The sequence below is a fragment of the Cryptomeria japonica genome, chromosome 6 (assembly GCF_030272615.1).
Source record: "Cryptomeria japonica chromosome 6, Sugi_1.0, whole genome shotgun sequence".
Taxonomy (NCBI): Eukaryota; Viridiplantae; Streptophyta; class Pinopsida; order Cupressales; family Cupressaceae; genus Cryptomeria; species Cryptomeria japonica.
The window spans coordinates 372019082-372031930 of NC_081410.1; the positions used below are offsets into that span (position 1 = coordinate 372019082).

Sequence of the window (12849 nt, forward strand, 5' to 3'; positions counted from 1 at the left end):
TAGATTTCCGCTAGGAATCCATGCACACATTCAATTTCCGGCCAACAATCCTTGATCATGTTGAAGGTTTGCCTAGAAATGCAAGAAAAGGTGGAATTTCCGCTAGGAATAATGAGGTGAATTTCTTGAAAAAATGGATGAAATAAAATGCAAATGCCAAGGGTGAAGAGGCCGACTTGAAGTGGAGGCAATTTGGAATTTGAAACTGAAATTTAAAAAGCAAAAGGAAAGTGCAAACTTGGCTGACACTTGCCGAGGATAAGATTGTTACATGAAGCGCCTATACAGGTGAGAAATGTTTGATCATTTTTACATAAATCCAAAACAATTCAAAGCGAATTACAGCAGAGAAGAAGCGAATTATGAGAGATAGGTGCAAAATTTGTGCAAGGTAATCAAACTCCAAGCCAAATATTGAATGAAAAAGAGGGAATGAATGAATGAATGAATGAATGTTTTTAATCATGTCCACGAGGCCAAGCAGCCTATGTGACCCACCTATATTTCCTTTTCTTTCTGCATCTTGGATCTTCTACTGTGTATCTTGACCAAAAAATCTGCAACCCTTATTATCTTCTCTTCTTTGAACAAATTACCCAAGCTGTTCCCTTTTAATGTCTCAATATAATTGATTTGGATGTTCTTGTAAGCTGAACATTCCATGATGTAATGCCATTCTGTTTCAACCGCTTCTTGAGTGCAATATCTACACCTTCTGTCTGCCCACTCCTCTTTAGGTATCATCCATCTTCCGGTCTCACATCTAAGTTGGTGCGAACTTGTTCTTATCTGAGCGATTAGCCTTTTTGCTTTCCATTTTATTTCTATTCCTATGTAGGTCTTTTGTGTATGGTCATATGTAGGGTTAAAATGTTTGACATAGTATTCCTTTTTCCTCCCAAGTGGCCCTTTCCACATGCTTTCTTTGAATTTTCCTTGCACATACTTTTTTATTTCCCCATTGTGATTTGGACATTCACTAATGCTAATACCCCACTTGCTCATCCATTTGACGTTTTGTTTCATCCACGTGCTCTTTTTTCTATCTAATTTTTCACTAGCTGCCAGGAAGTGTTGATGTTAAAAGCTGAAAGGAGATTATTTTTGTGAAGAAAAAACCAGTTATCCACATGCAAACCCGAGCGAATTTCCTCACCAAATATTTGAAACATCATTCTAGAAAATTCCAAGTTTGAAAGTGTTATTTCCAAATTATTGGAAGGGTTTGTGAAGCATTTTTTTTGTGATTTATTGATATTGTTTTAGGATAAAATTTGTTTCACAACTTTCCCTTGAAGCATGATTGTCATGTAATTTCTTTTAAAAGTTCTTCAATATGAATTGGGAATCCAAGGTTTTGAACTTTCATTTTCTTAACGTAAATTTCTTGCATTTCACTTAAGGAATTCCAAATTTGACATAGGATTTGATATACAAATTTAATCCAACAATTCTTTCTCTCTTTTTAGGTGATGCAAGGAAGATGACAAGAATGATGGAAAAGGATATCTCAACAACATGAGGGAAGTCAAGGTCCAAGATATTGAAGAAGTGGATGGAGAAAATTGGAAGGTAAGATGATATGAAGTCAAGAAATTCCCTAAGGATGAGAAAATCAAGGATATCCAAGAAGGAGGATGGCAAAAGATGAAGATAGAAATGCAAAAGAAATGACAAGGAATGCATTTTGAGGAAGCTAAGTTGAATTGAAGAACAACACTTTGAGAAGCATGCAAGCTAAGGAAACTACAATTTTCGCTTTTGAACATATAGTTTTAGAGGAGTTAATCAAAGTTTAGAAACTCATCCGGTGGAGATACAAGGAATTCTATTATATTTGATAACGATGATGCAATTTGGGAAATGAACCATCACGATCAATCAAAAAGATTGGATGCTGTTGAGTATCAAGAGATATTGCTAGAGATGTAGAGACTTCTTTATGATGATATAGAAGTGGAGTTGAAACAAAGAGCTGAGGTGGTTTTAAGGATAGAAATCCCACCTACTTTGCCAATAACTAGTCAAGGATTGTTGTGTCTAGATTTATTGAACTTGACTTCAAGAGAAAAAAACAAACATGTAGAAGGCATTAAATGCAATATTACAACCTTTTTCTCATTGGTCCTTTCTCTAAAAGGATATGTATTCAAAGACTTTTAATTTTCTCATTGGATGGCATTAAATGTAAGTGGTGGTAGGTATACCTACCCCCACCTTAGGGTTTTATTGTTTAATCTTGGCCATTGATTAGGATCAATCTGGACCCTTGATTTGTAATTGGAAGTCTATAAAAGGATTGGCCTTTTCATTTGTTAAGGAGGAGGAGATTAGAAATTGTTGCGGAGACTAAACACAATTTTCATTGAAGATATGGTGAACATTTGTATGGAGTTTCAATATTTTGCATGGTTTCTACTTCTCAATATTTAGTTAAAGTTTATTGATTTTAATGGTGAAATGCAAAGATATTTGATAAATTCCTTGGTTCATACCATTTATAGTTTGTTGATTGCAAATTACTTTGCATGGTTAGTTTGAACCTTATTGTGGCAATAGTTCGATTGTGGATGTTCATTTGGATAGCGCCAACATTGGGTATTTGGATGGATTTTTACAATATGAAAATATTTGGCAGTGACTCCTTTTGTACTTCCTCCATGAGAGCTTTCAGTGCTCCTTCAAATAACATTATGTCGATGATGTCTTTCACCACCCCCTCAAATTGTTCTTAATACGTGGACTCACTCATGATAACTTGTAATTCTTCATTTTACATGTCCATTTGTTGCACAAATGAATACTCTTCAAGGATCTCTTCCTTTTCTTGAGATTGATTGGGATCATTTTGTTCTTCCTTAATTGCTAATCCAACACATGAGTTTTCACTTGTCGTCACTTCTTTAGTTTGATCATTCTCCACTTCAACACATCCTTTCTTTGGTGCAAGGTATGCGAATTTGTTCTCCACAATAAAAAATTGACTGTCAAGCTCAATTGTACTACCTTCATTGTTGGATGATGTGGTAGTATCTTTTTTTTGTTTTTTAATACTCCTCAACTACAAGGCATGCACTCCAAATTTTGTTTGTAATGCATTCCTCTGATAGCACTGGTAATCCAAATTGACACCTGACTTGGTTGATGGCTTCTTCACACAATCAACAAGTAAACTCTGAATGGGGTGCATTGTGAATCCTGCACTAACAAGGTGGCAATATACTTTCTAGGCATAATTCATTATCAACACAATTGATTCTCAATCAACCCTTTGAATCTTGCGAATGCGTCACTACTTTCTGGAACATTGAAATTGTCAAGTTCCACGAACACCTTTGGCTTGGGGATATATTGAAAGAAGATTTTTCCTTGTAGTGCTAACTAAACTCTTGACAAGAATGTCAAACAATGCAACTCATTGTGTTCATTAGTCTAGTGGATATTATATTTTCCAAGTAATGCAAATTCATACAAGCTTTGTGGATGTAGTTGTGCATTCAAAGTCCACCAAAGATGAAGAATATCAACTTGATGATCACTCTAGTGGTCATACGAATCATGAAATTGTTGCCCATCCATTGAGAAATCTTTTTTGATTTTTTCAAATTTTTCACCTTTTTAAGGATTTTTGACATAACAGAGATCTAGCAAATCTCGAATTCAACTTGAAAGCTCATTTCGGTTCCACATTCACGATCCAAAATTTGTTCGTAGCCCTCCTTCTAGCGCCAATTCTATTGATGTATTTTTTATGCTTCGAACACAGAATAAAATGCTAAGTATTCTATCCTCTCTTGAACAAGAAAACCTTATATGCTAAATGATATGATCAAATAAGATTTCCCCAAGGTTTCTAATGTGAACAATTGGCTTTATACTTTGGATAGACTCAATGATTTTGATGTGATAATGCTGGTATCACAAAGGGGCTTGCGTTTTCTGTATTGTAAATGGAACTTGCAAACTAATCTAACTCCAAATGTAAGAAACAACAAAAGGAAAGGGTTGAGAGAAATCTAATCTACATCTAAGGACAATGATGACAATCGACGATACTTGGATAGACAACTCCTTCAAACCAAGCTTTGCTTCGTCCTGATGACAACAACTTCACAAAATTGATGCAATCTTATAAGGAAATGAAAGATTTTCACACTGCGAACACATCATCCAAATACCCAATGTCAAGGGCGCAACTTGAACAACCATCCACAATCGAACTTAGTACAATAATGTGGTTCAGGCAAACTTTACATTGTAGCTTACAATCAACAAACTACAAAAAGTATGAACCAACGAATTCATCACAATATCTTCATAGGCGTCCACCATGACCAATGAACTTTAATTAATTTTGAGAAGTAACAAAAAACCATGCATAATGTAGAAACACAACACACGAATCCACCATTTCTTCAATGAAAATCATGTATTTATTTCAACATGGTCTTGGCAACAATTTCTAGCTTCCTCGTCCTACTCTACTTCTAATTGCTACTACTATGTTCTAATTTCTAACTTTTTTCACCCTTTATAAATGAAAGGCAAAGCCTTTATATAGAGATTCCCATTACAATCCAAGGGCCAGAATTGATTTGAAATCAATGGCCGAGATTACATGATGAAATCCTAATTGGGGTTAGTTATAACTAACTCCTCTTTGACCAATGATAAATTTACAACATTTGGACACATGCCCTTTGAATTCAGACCAATGAGAAATTTGAGTTGTTACATTGAATTGAGTGCCTTTTGGATGTGTAGTTGTTGAATTAGGTTCAATGCATTTGTATGCCTTGACTTGTCATGATTTAATTAGCTTGATGATGAATGTGAGCCACCTTAGCATACATATCTCTTGATAGTCAACATTTACAATTGCTTGATGTGATAATTGATATTCCCAAATTGCATCATCTTGATCAAGTTTCTAACTTTTATTAACTCTTCTGAAACTATCACTTTCCTTTATCATTCTTGCATTTCATTTTCATGTTTGGAAATTTTCCTTCTTGTTGTGTACTTGCACTTTGAACCTTGCATTGATCCTCATTTGGACTTGAATTCTCTGGCTTAGTGAAATTTTCCATCATCATGGGGACTCCCTTGTGTTGATGAGTTCTCCTTGCTGTGGATCCTTCTGCCATTACCCCTTTGGATTTTGGATTTCCAAAGGAAATCCAAATCCACTTTCATTGTGTAATTTTGTCTTGATCATCCCCTTTACACACTTCTTCAAATCAGAATCTTCAAGACTGGACCTGCAAGACAAACATACCTAACATTAGAACATTTATAGATGAATGAACAATATCTAATCTTTCAAACCCATTGAACTTGTTAAATGCTCCATATGAATGCATTTCATGGGTTTATATACACGACTTGTATGTAGGCAGGTTTTAGAAGTCCAACTGCACAAGTTAAGTGTAAAATACATACATGCTTGCACAACATAGCGTGTTTGATACCTCTACTTGCACAATTGAATGCAAAGCGCAAGTTAGAGATGTGTGTGTACTGATTTGTGCACAACTTGTCTTGACTGGGATCTAAGGATAATCTAGCACAAATACCTGCCTTAGACAATTTTCATATTGTCCCTCTTCCCCTATGGGTGCAGAGGAGGTGCCTGGCTGTACAACTTTGTATGTTTTCTCAAACTGATTTGATTACTCTTATGCCCTTGTAATCTGATTGCGTACAAGTCTGACTTGAATTGCTTTGAAGATGTGTTGAATTGTTGTTACATCACTTCCTGTTTACTCGTTTTAGTGATGTGGAAAATGAATTTAAAATTCTAGAAATGACACTCAGAAATCAGAAATTGTAAACCTTTTGTCTGCTCTTGGAGTACAAGTCTGATTTGAATTGCTTTGAAGATGTGTTGAATTGTTGTTACATCACTTCTTCTTTACTCATTTTAGTGATGTTGAAAATGAATTTAAAATTCTAGAAATGACACTCAGAAATCAGAAGTTGTAAACCTTTTGTCTGCTCTTTGAACTTTTACCTCTGCTCTGCTCCTTGAACTTGCACTGCTGCTCTTCTTGTGATCAGATTCGCAATAAAATATTTTCTTGCGTTTGAATGGAAATGGGTGGAGAGCTCTTATATATATGTGATGTATTCAAAATCATTACTCAAGTCAGCCCTAGTTGATTTACTTTGTATTTAAACCAGTGACTAATACGCCCCCTTGCACAAGGACAACTCATCCTTCATGTGGATCTTGTTTTGCATTATTCTACATGGCTGACCTTCCCCATACCCTTATTAACTATGGTTGATATTGGAACTGAGTTCGCACAAAAGTGGTTAGCCCTTAGAGGTATACATGCACAGTGTAGGGTACAGATCCTTGGTATTTGCAGAAAAGTTGTGTGAAGCTGACCTTGTTAAGAGCTTGGGCTGTATTTTGGCATATAATTGAACAATGTGGAGCACATTTGGAGTGTACACTTGCACAATTCAAGTCAGATCTTAAGGGGGCATATGAACAAGTGTATGAGTGGATTATAGACCTGAGCCTGCACAAAGGTAGGTCAGATTGTAGAGGCACATGTGCACAATTCAGGTGCAAATGTTTTAAGTCACCTTGGACCACATTTAGCATGTAGATGTGCACAAGTTTGAGTACGGATCTTGATTGTTTGTTTGCACAATGTAGGTTGGAATTTGAGTGAAGGCTGAACTAGATAACTTTGTGTATGTTTCAAGAGAGGGTTTGACTCCTTAAGCAAATTTCATACCCCTATCTTGCTAGGGTGCACCTTGAGGGTTTCACTGCACAAAGATCTTGCATAAGTGCATCTGGTGTATGTGCATGCACAAATATAACGGGTTTGAGGGGTGTATGTGCACAATGTTGTGCATGAATTCATGCATTTGGGTGCTTGTATATGGTGTGAGGGGATTGATTCCTGACTTAGTCAAGTTTTCATATTTTTCCCCACTTAGGTTTTGCACGGAGGCAAACTTGAAGTCCACATTTGCTATGGGTGATGCATGAAAACGTCACAAAATCTAGTGCCACTTGGATAAAATGTTCTTGAACATTTTAAAGATAAAGATTGCACGTCCATTTGAACTCTAAGGGAAATAGTATTCAATTTTCCAAACATAATCCATCATCTCAGAGGCTGCTACTCTTTGTTGCTAGCTGATTGTGAGTCACATTTATTTGATCTACATAATGCCAAGATATCTACTATGCTATGAGTTATTTTTCAAGGTTTATGTAATAACGTATGTTTTTCAGACGAGAAGGCAACAAAGTGAGTTTTTAGATACATGCATGGTACAATGGAACATGCCCTAGATTATAAATAGAGCACACTTTTTTGTTTGCAATGATACATAGATTCAGATTCTGTGGATGATAGGAAGTCTACTCCACCCTCTTTTTTCTTTTTGGATCTAGAATGATATCATAGGGGAGTAAAGATTGTTAGTGTGAATTAGATTATTTCCTTTCTAGTCATTAGTGGGAACCTATTTACATGTTAAGTTTACTTAGGATCATGTTAGTTATCCTTATATCCTAGGTGTCATTTGTAGAAGTTCCTTATGATGGGGTGATGTCTTATTATCAAGTTTTAGTTATCTAGGCATTTAATATTTGCATCATGCATTTAATGTCTATATCAAGGGTAGTTGTCATCTAAACTCTTCACCTTGCCTTTATAAGCAAGGCTCCTCATGTACATTTAGTATGTCCATTATAAATATTAAATCAATCTTGCATTGATAAAGAAATCCATTCTTGCCATTCTCTCTTGTGGAAGTTGTTTTGGTTGTTTAGGGTTCTTGGAGGTGCCAGGGAGTCATGTATTTACTCCAATATGGTACTAGTGCTCCAGATCTAAAGATTCCTTCTTTTGAGGGTTGTGTTCTGGCATTGAGTAGTTGCTGGGTGCAGTTTGAGGCAAATAGGGGATCACTATTGTGTTAAGAAGGCCCAAAAACCTTTGTTTCCATTGTAGTATCCCTTGGTAATCTGACCCTGTTTTGCTGATTTCAACTCCAAGGAATATTGTCAAACACTTTGCACACAAGGTCTGAACTTGCTTATTGATGATTCTATTTGTATTGTTTTGGTTTTGTATGCTGCAATTGATGTTTTTGAATGCTTCTAACAATGCAAGATTGACCAACAACGACATAGAAATGGTATGCCAGCTGTTTTTTTGACTTTTCACAAGCATATAAGTGACTGAAAATATTAACTACAACTACTCGACAAATTATCAAACACTTGGCATGCAAACTAGAAATTATATGGCAGCATCATAATGAAGTCTTTGATTGATTATTCTCACGCCAAATAGTTACAAAGATATAGCATGCAATTCCCGGAACTTATGACAGAAAAATTAGAGAACCTGGTATGTAAAATGCCTGCTGCAAATGATGGTCTCCACTGTACAATGTATATAATCTGCCAATTAAAACACATCCCTGCTGTAGCTGTATATAATCTGCCAATTAAATGCTTGATTTCTTGATGTAGAATGGCAGCCAATATGAATCTCCAGGTCTGTTGTAGATAGACCTTCCAATCCTTCAAACCCTAGATGAAATCTTCCACTTGTTAGCACAAATTGGACTCCTAGATGAAGTGCACAACTAGGCAATAATCTCAGCTGGTATCTCACAACCCCAAAATTGCACAAACACTGAAGAGTTTTCGTTCTCAAATGCTGGAAATGACTGAAACCCTTGTATAGTTCTACACATAACTCTCATATCAAAAAGCACAAGTTTTATAATCTTCAAGAATGAGTTTGATTTGCTTTTGAAACCCTTTATATCCTCTCAACTCTTAAATGCCTTTAATTCCCTTTTGAAATCCACTTTTAGGGTTTTAATAAAACTTTATAATAACTTTTCAAACTTGGTCGCTCATACTCATAAATAATAAATGCACCTTAATATCATTTTTAATGATATATTATGTTCTCCCATTGACTTTATAAATTACTTTAATATTTGGCCCCATAAATCATAATCATTTAATTCACTTTTAAATCACTTAAATTGAGAGTCATGGCCCCATTGTGTATAAAGTGACTTTATAACTTTATCTCTATTTGTTATGTGGGAAGAGTATCATTGATGTAATCATGCTTTATGCAACTCATCCTTTTGTTGTCACTTTGACTAAGGATAATTATGAGCCATGGGCAAAAAACATTATAACACATTATAGATGGTATAATCTATGCCTCATCTCTATGTACTCATTCCTGAGACAAAGACACAATGGAAGTAAGCTGTTTGGGGTATTAAGAATGACTATATCATAGGGTTGATTGGTTGAGTATCTGCAAAAGCCTCCTCCATGAAACCTACCCCAAGTTTAGAGGAATTGAGTGTCAACACACACTTTGGACCAAGATTTGGGAGTTTTTTGGATGTTCTCTTGCTCCTCCATTCCTAGATGATCTTTCTTTAGATTGCCTCATTTCACTTGATGATTATGACAATATTCCCTTTGATGATGATACCTTAGAGGAGTTTGATTATGATGCAACACTTGAGCATTTTGACGATCTAGAGACTTCTCTTGCAACTCCTACTACTTCAGTTGAGATCACACATTCATCTTTTATTGATGATTCATTGAGTACTACTAGTGAGTCATTGCAAAAGGTATCTATTTGTCGTCCTAATTGGGATTCCTATTTGATAGACATTGATTCATTGTTTGTGGCAAGGTTGCGAATCTTGACAAAAATTCACAAAACTTGTGAGTACTCACTAGCCAATTTAATAGGCGACTTACCAACCAAAAACTTGTCGACGAGTTATTGTAAACTTTGGCATTTTTGCTTGAAAAAATTGTGAGTAAATGCAAGAATTGTGATTTTCCTTGGAGAACTTGTCGAAATTCATGTATTTTAGTTTTTCGTGCTTGTAGTAAAGAAAACACGATTTTCGTTGGTGGTGGAGAAGAAATGTTTCTAACTCTTCATGTTTGTCTTCAAGTTAAACTCGGTCTCCCATTAGGAATATATACATGAAATACAACATTTAAGTGTGTTATGAAATGTGACTTATACTTCTAAGTTATATTTAATGTATATATTGGTAGGATGTTTGAGAGTAGTTTTAGATCTCTAGGAGTTATAATGCGAATTCTAGATTTTAGAAGATCTTATTATGAAATGTGACTTATACTTCTAAGTTATATTTAATTTATATATTGGCAAGATGTTTGAGAGTAGTTTTAGATCTCTAGGAGTTATAATGTGAATTCTAGATTTTAGATCTTATAAATTTTAGACAGTCAAATTTTGGTAATCAGCAGGCTCCTATCAACATTGTCTCGCTCTCTATCTCACTCTCTTTATCTCCCTTGAACTCTAGACCTATCTCTCTCTCTATCAGGCTTCCTCTATCCCTCTCTCTCTCTCTCTCTCTCTCTCTCTCTCTCTCTCTCTCTCTCTCTCTCTCTCCACAGGGTGCTACCCTCAACCTCGTTTTGGTGTTGCCCCCAAACCCCCCATCAAACGCTATTATTATACAACTTGCAAAAAAAATCTTTGCATGGGGGAACTTCTAGTGGAAGTGGCATTGTAACTCATTTAGTGTTGAACTTGTTTTGTGTCTATGATATGCATTAAACTCTAATTTTGATTTATATATGATGGAAATTAGTAACATGCTGGACAAATTTAGTAACATGTGTTTTTCTGAAGAATATTTTTAAAATTGTTTGTATTTTAAAATGTTCAATAAATTTGTTTGAGTTATTGTTGATTTTTTCCTGAGTTTTTGGATGATTGCCGAATTTTTAAAATTTTGGGTCAATTGAGTCATTGCCGAGTCCATGTTTTTCAACTATTGTTTGTGGAATTTCATATTTAGATATGGAAAACCAATTTGAGGGTTTATCTCTCCTATTTGATGACAACCATGACACAACTGTTGTCGCTTCATTTTTGTCTTTGGAGCTTGTTCAAAATCAGTTTCCATTGGTTCCTTGTTTGCCACCTTCTGTTGTGATTGGTCATGTACTTGATTGGTTTGTGGCATCTTCCTTATCCAAGGACTTGACAACACATAAGCAATTTTCATAAACATCATCCTACATTTGGATTCCACTTCATACCAATTCTTATCTAGAATGGGAAACATTTCTGCATTTGTACTTTGTTTATCTTCTTTGCAAGGGGAGAAATGTTGTTCGTAGGCATAGAACTATGTTTTGTCTTCAAGCCTTGACCATTTCTACAAGACATTGTTCGTTATGGGGGTAATCGTATGTCTCTCTTTTACCTTCCTATGGAGGGATCATTGATTATATATACATGATGTATGTAGCCTTTAAGAGGTATCATCGAGTCCTCCATGCATCATCATTTGTTGTTTCTTTTCTCTCTTTTAGAGAGGAGTTTTTTTCCCATTGAGTTTTCTCCTTTTCTCCATTTGTGAGAGATTGCATTGCATTTGCATTATACATGGGTACCTAAAATGGTTTTGTTGCTGGTACCCATATTGCATAATAATGTTCTCTCTAAGTTGCCATTAAGGGGGGGTTATAAGTGTGAATGAGGTTATTTTTCTATCTAGTCATTAGTGGGAACCTATTGACATGTTAAGTTTACTTAAGATCATGTTATTATCCTTATATCCTAGGTGTGATTTTTAGAAGTTCCTTATAATGGGGTCATTTCTCATTATTATCTTTTAGTAATCTAGGCATTTAATATTTGCAGCATGCATTTAGTTTTTTTTATCGAGGGTAGTTGTCATCCTTCCTCATCATCTTGCCTTCATAAGCAAGGCTTCTCATGAACATTTAGTATGTCCATTATTAATATTTAGTCAATGCATTGTTGAAGCAATCCATTCTTGCCATTCTCTCTTGTGGAAGTTGTTTTGGTCTTTTAGGGATCTTGGGTGTGTTGTGGAGTCACCCATTTACTCCAACAAAAAGCCAACCACTATTGCTTGCTCTACCATAGAAGCAAAAAATCGTGAATAACTGTAGCTATTTGTGAAACAATATGGTTACGACTTATGTTGCATCTATACAAGAATGAGTGTACCTTAGAAACAACCTGTAGTTTTGTTTTGCAACAATCAAGGAGAGTTGAAACTTGTTTGTGATCTTGTTTTTCATGAATGCACTAAACGCATCGAGGTTCGGTGCCATTACATTTGCTAGCATGTGCAACACCAGAATATTCAGCTCCAATATAATTTCACTCAAGAGCAGTGTGCAAATATTTTCATCAAATCTCTTGCTTCTGTAAAATTCAAAATCTTTGCAGAGTTTGTTGACTTGTAGTCTTGAGAAAATGATGTAATAATGGGGGAATTGCTAAATAAATAAATATAAAATATTTCTCATCATAATTATTAATAACAATAATACACCATATTATTAATGTTAATAATAGAAGCAGTTTTGGGTAGTTCTTTGCTTTAACCGACAATCCCTTTGTAAATAGTTTTCCCTTGCATGAATATTACAATACTGCTCAGTCTCTCGATTTTATCAGCAACCATCAATTATTTGAAAAATATTTTCATGAATAATATATTGATTCAACTAGCAAACTTAATAACAAATATTTTGAATTTTGAACATATATAATTTGTCGATTTGCCTTATTTCCTATATTGATATTGAGAGGTATTCCAAAAGCTCCCAAGTTGTGAATTTAAATGGAGTTTGTCTTGGGACGATGATCTATTGATTTTCAACTAGCAAATGGTAAGATAAAGTTTAGCTTTCTGACAAAAATAAGTTGAACTGCAGTTCTACTCTGAGGAGGGAGAGTAATCATATTGAATTTTTCGGTTGTTAGGACATAACACATTAAAGAAGGTACAAAT

The 12849-nt window shown here is 35.1% G+C and overlaps 1 protein-coding gene across 5 annotated transcripts in view; it reads left to right on the top strand.

Moving 5' to 3' along the window:
* LOC131072219 (ribonuclease E/G-like protein, chloroplastic) overlaps positions 1 to 12849 on the top strand; it is a 305133-nt gene that overhangs the window by 86021 nt on the left and 206263 nt on the right. The gene's annotated exons all lie outside the window — the stretch shown is intronic.